Below are 7172 nucleotides of genomic sequence, written 5' to 3' on the forward strand. Positions count from 1 at the left end.
TCTCTTTCATAATCCAACGGTTTAAAACCATAACTGAATAGGCAACGGTTTTAAACTGTTGTAGTTTTATTATTCACAAAGCCAACGGTTTTAAAGCGTTACTGTTGGTGTCGTTTTTTGGCAACGGTTTTAATATCATTGCCATTTTATAGTCGTCTAAGACAACGGTTTTAAAACGTTACCATTTGTGTCCTTTTTTGGCAACAGTTTTAATTTCAATTTTTTTAATTATTTAATGTCAATAAATAATCTAAACTATTTGAATAAATTCACTAAAGAAAAATAATTGCACATTTCCCATTAAATTTGACTTATAAACATTGTTGTCAGATCCACAATCACATTATTTGCTAGTAAGAATAAAATATATGTATATGTCCTTATGTTTCTAAAAGAAACAAGACTAATATTCTCAATTGAACATATTCCCAAATAGCTTCTTTATCTTTAATCCTCTTGCAGTTTGTGAAAATTAATGGACAAATATTTGAATTCCTTGCCACTGTGCCCAATTTGCTCAAGTTGTTTACAGCTTCACCAGTAGGACCAATTGCCTCTCCTTCAATATCTAGAGTAATTTCTTCTCTATCTTCCAACTGTCCTGCATGAATCTTCAAGCATTCTGTAGGTCCTCATGTTTTCTTCACTGTTGTCTCTATACAAAGAGACTAATTAAAATTACCATAATATATTTAAAGATACTAAAACTACTAGAAAAGATGCAGAATGAACTAGAAACTTCCCCAAAGAATGAACTAGAAACTTTTCGAAAAAAGAAAGAAGAAAGAATGAACTAGGACTAAATAGAAAAGATGCAGAAGCTAAAAAAATAGATAGCTTGCAGTGAAAGTAAACTGAACTATTATTTAGAAAAATGATAGCAATTACACCTCAATTACATAGAGAGAGAGTTATTTATAGCCTAGTGCATCAAGTAAAAATCACAGACTCTCACAACTGCTATAAGAAAACTAACTATTTAACACTTGAGTCTTGATTTTCTTGTTCAGGTTTTGCTATTTAACTTGAGTCTTAATTTTATTGAAAGCCTAGCTCAAATTAATCAATTCAAGTAAATTAATTGTGCTTATTAATGAAAATAACAAAAAACCATGTCCTCACATACAACCATTTTCATCATCATGCTCACCAAACACTCTTTTTCAACCCCCGCCCTGCCGCCCCTCACCAATTAATAGATCCAATAAATTATTTATTAAAATATATCCCTATTATACAAAGAAGTTATCATATATAAATCTTTCATAGCAGTAAATTTAAAGAGAAATGATGTCATAAAATGTTTTTAAAGAGATCAAAAATTTACCTTTCACAGTATTATCTATGACCTTAGTCTCAGTTGGATTAATATAATCCTTGTCCTGCTCCTCTATATTATTTCCTTCATTCTCATCCAATTGCTCTTTACCTGTAGTGTAGCTCAATTGTAGAAGATTTAAATTTTGGATTCATTGTGATTCAATATGATTAAGAAAAAAGTTCAAATAGTAAAGACTATGATAGAGAATATAAAAAAAATAAATAAATATGTTAAAACTTATAATATCAGTGCTAGAAGAAGCTATGAAAGTACTAGTTTTTGAAGAAGATAAAAAGTATATACCAAGTCAATTTATGACTATTAAAGCCAAGACTTATTACATACTCATCTTTTCATATATTCCTGAGTATGGTATCTATATCCTTCTCACAGTAAATGATCCAAAAGAAAAAAGATACCGTTTGATTTCTCTGCAACACTCATCAAGAACTATGAGTTAGTTATAGCATTTCCTAAGGCATCTCTTGCACACTGCTACCTCTGATATCAAGGTAACGCAAGCTTATCAAATCACATATTCTTTTAGGTAAACTTGTGAGTTTAGGGTAGTTTTTCAACAATAGTATCTGCAAATTATGCAGATCACAAATGGAATCTGGTAGTGTCTGCAATGGAGTGTTAGAGAGGTCAAGAAAACACAGATGAATCAGTTTTCCAATACTCTTATCCTATTCTGACCAAAATCAGAATAGCACTATACCAAATCAATGTTAAAATTAAAATAGCATTTCCAGAGAACCAATTTCCAAATCAAAATCAAACAGCATTATACTACATCAATATAAAATTAATATTAAAACCAAAACAAAACCAGAATAACATTTTCAGAGACCTAATTGCCAAATCAAAATTATAACAGTATTATAACAAATGAATATTAAAATTAAAACAAAATCAGAGCAGCATTGACAGAGAACCAGTTACATACTAAATCAATATTAAAATTAAAATAAAATCACAACAGCATTTTCAAATAATAATTTAGTGAACAAAAGCAACAGCAAAAGATTAGTAAATCCCACATTCCCATACTTTATTCCACTCCCTAATCGCAACACCATAATCAGTTAATCACATCTCATCTCATAATCCAAACTCTAATCACTATTCAAAGGACTGAAACAAACACAAAAGCAAAAACTCACACACCACTTTCCTTTCTTCTTCTTAACTCCAACAAAAATGGCCAACAGCCAAACACGCCCTAACTAAACAAAAGAAAATCAGAGAAAAAGACCACTTACCACAGATGACAACCCACAATCAGCCAAGGCGGTGAAGCAGAAGCAGCGAGGTAGAAGCAGGGAAGCAGAATTAAATATAATACTAAGTTCTCCCTCACCTTTATAATGATTTTCCAGTGAACAAAAAAGTTAGCAAATTAAATATAATACTAAGCCTAATGCTAATAATGTTTACTAATAGAGAGAGGGAACGAGGAAAAGAAAGATAACTATTAGGATAAAATTTGTGGAAAGAAGACTAAATAAAACATTTAAACAATTCGACTACCTGATGTTTCTCAGAGCAGTACCACACTTGTCTGCAACCACTGCAGAGTTTATCTCCTTTCCATGTTACACACCAATTGCAAAAAGCAGCTAAAAGAAAAAAAGATTCCCATCTTTTAATAAGATGTGCCTAATCAATAGAAGTACTAATACACTGATCTTAATGTGAAAACAGGTCATATATTATACAAAGCAAAAATAATAGTAGAAATAATGCACAGTATAGCAACAATAAAAATACAATGTAAGAGCAGCTTGTTCAGGGCATCAAATTAAGTCTGAGATTGAAATGTAGCAAAAGCATAGTGCCACAAAATAAAAAAGATGGATTGCATGTATTCATGAACTCTATAACTCATGCAATAACTCATTAACTCTAGAATGCTACTCCTCATAAGGAAATAGTCACCAGTTATAATCCATCTCCATGTTTACAGTATCTTTAGGGTGGTGAAGTGTGATAATCCATCTCTATGTTTATAGGGAGTGTTATAAAGCTTAATTTACATAAAAGTTGCATCACTCAATCACCTAGAATATTATCACTGAGAGAACCCATCATTTAAACTCAGAGAACTAGTGACCAAAATAGACAGCATTATACCAAATTAAAATTCCAATCAAAACAGAAACCAAATCAATTAAACTCCAACAACAGTGACCATGGTTACAGCAAAATGGAGAATTCAAACTCAATGGAATCAAAAACAGAAATGAATTCAATGGAATTCAAAACAGAGACAGCTTACAATAAAAGTACGAAGCAGCAGCAACAGGAGTGGCAGCCCCCTTCTCCCCGGTCCGTGATTCCGGCGACCAGAGGCACGGCGGTACGGTGTGTTTTCCAGTGACAATCGACGGTGGCAGCGGCTCTTCTTTTGGTGGCGACAAGCATGAACGGCGGCTCCTCTCCACGGCCACGGCGACGGACCTTCGACGGCGATAGTGGAATTCATACGCGACGGAGCTGGCAGCACAGGCGGCGTCTTTTTTCTCCCCTACGAGCTTCCTTCCTCACGCATCTCTTCTCCCTTGCGACAGCAATGACATCACGGCAGCGGCGGTGTGACGGGTTCAACGGAGGCAGAGCGACGGTGACGCGACGGTGCGGCTTCGACGGCGTTCGGCTCCTCGGCGGCTTCAGATCTGACGGTGACATGACCTCTCTTCTCTTCCTTTGCTGTGTGTGCATGGGTTGAAAGAGAAAAGGGGGGTGAAGGGCTGCGTGTTTCATGCTGGGAAAAGGAGAAAATTAGGGTTTCTTTTGTTTAAGGTAGGAATTTAGGGTAAAATGAAATTGGGAATTTAGAGTTAAAGGAATTTGTTGTATCAATTTATTAATTGATTTTTAATTATGCATTCTCATTTAAAATTATAAGACGAAATAATTAATTTTTTACTCATAAAAAATAAAGTATTAAATTACATGAATATCAATTATTTAAATCAAATTATATAATGTAAAATATTCATAATAAGGAATAAAGTATTAATAAGGAACTTAATTAAATCATAAATTATTTATAATAAAAGTTATTTAACTTAAATTATATAATTCTTTTTTATTTATTAATTACTGAAATTATGTGAAACATTCAATTATAATAAAAATTTTAATAAAATTTAAATTAATTTAAATTTTAATTTTCATGAAACTCTAATTAATTATTCTCAGTCAAATAATTTTCTTAAAATAAAATTCTCAACAATTATAATAAATTGTAAATAACTCATTATTTAATTTTTTGAAAATTTGGATTGTTACAGCTCTGAGTCTGATGGCTTAATTGGTGTACGTTAGAGTTACGTTGATGGTGGAGGGAGGAAGAGCGCGCTCTGATATTTTTTTTTAAGAGATCAGTGTCCTTAATTATCTTAGAGAGAAATTTTTTCAATAAATATATAATATTTATTCTAAAATTATTTTAATTTTATTTTTTTATAATAATATTTATTATATATTTATAATAAAAATATAAAATATTTATTATAAATTAATTTTATTTTTATTTTTTTAAATAATATTTGTTATATATTTATAACAAAAATATATAATATTTATTATAAATTTATTTTAATTTTATTTTTCAAAAAAATATTCGTTATATATTTATAACAATAGTTTTTGAGTATTTTATAAATTCAGTATTTATAGAAAAATAGTTTTAATTTATATGATTATTTAAAATTATTTTTATTGGTATTGTTTAATTTGTATAATTATTTAAATAATATTAGAAAATTGTTGTTTCATAAACAATTGTTGTAATGGTTATAAAACCGTTCTTTAAAATAGTCAAAGAGAACGGTTTTATTTCATTACTATAGCATAATAAAAAATTGAACTTCAACAGCAACACTGTAAAAATCGTTGTCTAAGACCATCTAATAGAACGGTTTTAAAGTGTAGCATTTTGGCAACGGTTTTTATGCGTTTTCTTTGTACAATTATTTAAACAACGATAAAAAATCGTTGCTTAAATACAAATCATGGTAACGGTTATAAAACCGTTCTTTAAAATAGTCAAAGAGAACGGTTTTAATTTGTTGCTATAAAATAATGAAAAATTGAATTCAACGGTAACACTATAAAAAACCGTTGTCTAAACCTATCTACAAGAACGGTTTTAAGATGTTACAAAATTTGGCGTTGCTAAAGGCCATATTTGTTGTAGTGAAGCAAGAAAAAGCAGTGAATACCAAAGCTTGCAAAAAAAAAGGAAAAGAAAAATGGCAAAAAAAAAAGAGGGAAAAGAAAAAGCAAGCAGAAAAAGCCAAAAGCTCTTTAAACCAAAAGGCAAGAGCAAAAAGCCAATAGCCCTTAAAACCAAAAGGCAAGGATAATAAAAAAGGATCCAAGGCTTTGAGCATCAATGGATAGGAGGGCCCAAAAGCAATAAAATCCTGGCCTAAGCGGCTAAACCAAGCTGTCCCTAACCATGTGCTTGTGGCGTGAAGGTGTCAAGTGAAAACTTGAGACTGAGCGGTTAAAGTCGAGGTCCAAAGCAAAAAGAAGAGTGTGCTTAAGAACCCTAAACACCTCTAATTGGGGACTCTAGCAAAGCTGAGTCACAATCTGAAAAGGTTCACCCAGTTATGTGTCTGTGGCATTTATGTATCCGGTGGTAATACTGGAAAACAAAGTGCTTAGGGCCACGGCCAAGACTCATAAAGTAGTTGTGTTCAAGAATCAACATACTAAACTAGGAGAATCAATAACACTATCTGAATTCTGAGTTCCTATAGATGCCAATCATTCTGAACTTCAAAGGATAAAGTGAGATGCCAAAACTGTTCAGAGGCAAAAAGCTACTAGTCCCGCTCATTTGATTGGAGCTAAGTTTCATTGATATTTTGGAATTTATAGTATATTCTCTTCTTTTTATCCTATTTGATTTTCAGTTGCTTGGGAACAAGCAACAACTTAAGTTTGGTGTTGTGATGAGCGGATAATTTATACGCTTTTTGGCATTGTTTTTAGATAGTTTTTAGTATGATTTAGTTAGTTTTTAGTATATTTTTATTAGTTTTTAAGCAAAATTCACACTTCTGGACTTTACTATGAGTTTTTGTGTTTTTCTGTGATTTCAGGTATTTTCTGGCTGAAATTGAGGGACCTGAGCAAAAATCTGATTCAAAGGCTGAAGGACTGCAGATGCTGTTGGATTCTGACCTCCCTGCACTCAAAGTGGATTTTCTAGAGCTACATGAGTCCAAATGGCGCGCTCTCAATTGCGTTGAAAAGTAGACATCCAGGGCTTAACAGCAATATATAATAGTCCATACTTTGCCCGAGTTTAGACGATGCAAACTGGCGTTCAACGCCAGCTCTCTGCCCTATTCTGGCGTTAAACACCAGAAACAGGTTACAAGTTGGAGTTAAATGCCCAAAATAGCCTAGGCACGTGTAAAGCTCAAGTCTCAACCCCAGCACACACCAAGTAGGCCCCGGAAGTGGATTTCTACACTATCTATCGTAGTTTACTCATTTTCTGTAAACCTAGGTTACTAGTTTAGTATTTAAACAACTTTTAGAGATTTATTTTGTACCTCATGACATTTTCACGTTTCACATTGTATCTCTACGGCATGAGTCTCTAAACTCCATGATTGGGGGTGAGGAGCTCTGCTGTGTCTCGATGAATTAATACAATTATTTCTGTTTTCTATTCAAACACGCTTGTTTCTATCTAAGATGTTCATTCGCACTTCAATATGATGGATGTGATGATCCGTGACATTCATCAGCATTCTCAACCTATGAACGCGTGCCTGACAACCACCTCCGTTCTACCTTCGATTGAATGAGTATCTCTTGG

At 32.5% G+C, this 7172-nt stretch overlaps 1 long non-coding RNA gene across 1 annotated transcript; it reads right to left on the bottom strand.

Annotated features, from left to right (window-relative positions):
- Window positions 1-273: 273 nt before the first annotated feature.
- Window positions 274-4143, bottom strand: LOC107624069 (uncharacterized). The gene is made up of 3 exons (XR_001616752.3): window positions 3603-4143; window positions 1328-2943; window positions 274-655 (listed from the first exon to the last, which is right to left on the bottom strand). It is a non-coding gene; the product is annotated as an uncharacterized LOC107624069 (long non-coding RNA).
- Window positions 4144-7172: the final 3029 nt, after the last annotated feature.

The sequence above is a fragment of the Arachis ipaensis genome, chromosome B10, assembly GCF_059453495.1.
Source record: "Arachis ipaensis isolate K30076 ecotype BB chromosome B10, ASM5945349v1, whole genome shotgun sequence".
Taxonomy (NCBI): Eukaryota; Viridiplantae; Streptophyta; class Magnoliopsida; order Fabales; family Fabaceae; genus Arachis; species Arachis ipaensis.